The sequence below is a fragment of the Dendroctonus ponderosae genome, unplaced genomic scaffold (assembly GCF_020466585.1).
Source record: "Dendroctonus ponderosae isolate FM_Combo_2020 unplaced genomic scaffold, Dpon_F_20191213v2 Dpon_F_20191213_1, whole genome shotgun sequence".
NCBI lineage: Eukaryota > Metazoa > Arthropoda > Insecta > Coleoptera > Curculionidae > Dendroctonus > Dendroctonus ponderosae.
In genome coordinates, this window is record NW_026017110.1 from 5,276,593 (window position 1) to 5,277,998 (window position 1,406).

Sequence of the window (1,406 nt, forward strand, 5' to 3'; positions counted from 1 at the left end):
TTAAAGTGTAAATGCAAATTTGTAACTTTGTAAATTGTCTATCTAATGACGTATTAATATACAGGTACTTCCATTTGAAAAACAAAAGTTATATTGCTTTAAAAAATATCAGATTTAAGTACACATTATTAGCACTCTGTACAATATTGTACATTGTATTGATATTTTGCTTCAATATAATTCTTAACGGATCTGTGGTGATTGAAAAGACGTGTTTTTTTTTTGAATCTTTAACTGCTCTTTTTTGCTTCTACAATGAATTTTTAGATACCATGTTTTTAAACAAAATTTTACTGAAATGGCGATAATATTCCAACGTCGCAACTAAGAAAAAAACAATTTACGGTGCATATGCAGCGTTTCAAGAATGGGTGGTAGTTCTATTTTAAAAAATACACTTTGATCTTGCCTCGCTTTTCTGAGACACTCTGTATCATATAAAACATTTTCAAAATGTGCGCACTTTGTGCGTCAACAACTTTTATATCAAACTATTTTTCGTTGGTTTAACAAGTTCAACAACAACAGAAAGTTTTTCGCACTAAAAAACCACCCTGTATACAGGGTGGCCATTTTCTGAATCTTTGTATGGGTAACTTCTACATTTTTAAAGATAGAGAATCCGTTAAATGGGCAAAATTGGGCAGAATTCGATTGCCTATTCATTACCGTTGTCAAAATTTGGGTACCCGACTTGGTTCCTGAAATATCCTGAAAAGACCAGAAATCAACACTTTTAATTATCACTTATTACGTAAACTGCTTAACTTAGAAAAAAGTTAAAACTGCCCCTAGTACAACTTTTTGCGTTGAATCCAATAAACTAGCACTCGTTATCATAGTCAACTTGATTTACGAGATAAAAAATAATCTTATGGTTTTTTAAATGGTAATCATAGTTGGCTGTGGGCCTTTTAAAATCCTTATTTTTTTCTGAATTTAACGATATAATTGTTTGTATTTTTTTCTCCTTTTGTAGCCGTAAAACTTCAAAAGAATATAAAAATGTGTAGTAGGCTATGGAAACAAGAACTATGTTATCACACAAAGTTTATTTTTTATTTCGTAAATCAAGTTGACTATGACAACGAGTCCTAGTTTATTGAATTCAACGCAAAAAGTTCTACCAAAGACAATTTTAACTTTTTTTCTAAGTTAAGCCGTTTACGAATTATATGATAATATAATATATTATCATATATATACACAATACAATATATTATAAGATAATATGAAAAAGTGTTGATTTGCGAAAGTGTTGATTGATTGAAAAGTGTTGATTGATTGCAAGTGATCACTTGCCTTTTGAGGATATTTCAGGAACCAAGTCGGGTACCTAAATTTTGAAAACGGTAATGAATAGGCATTCGAATTCTGCCCAATTTTGCCCATTTAACGGATTCTCT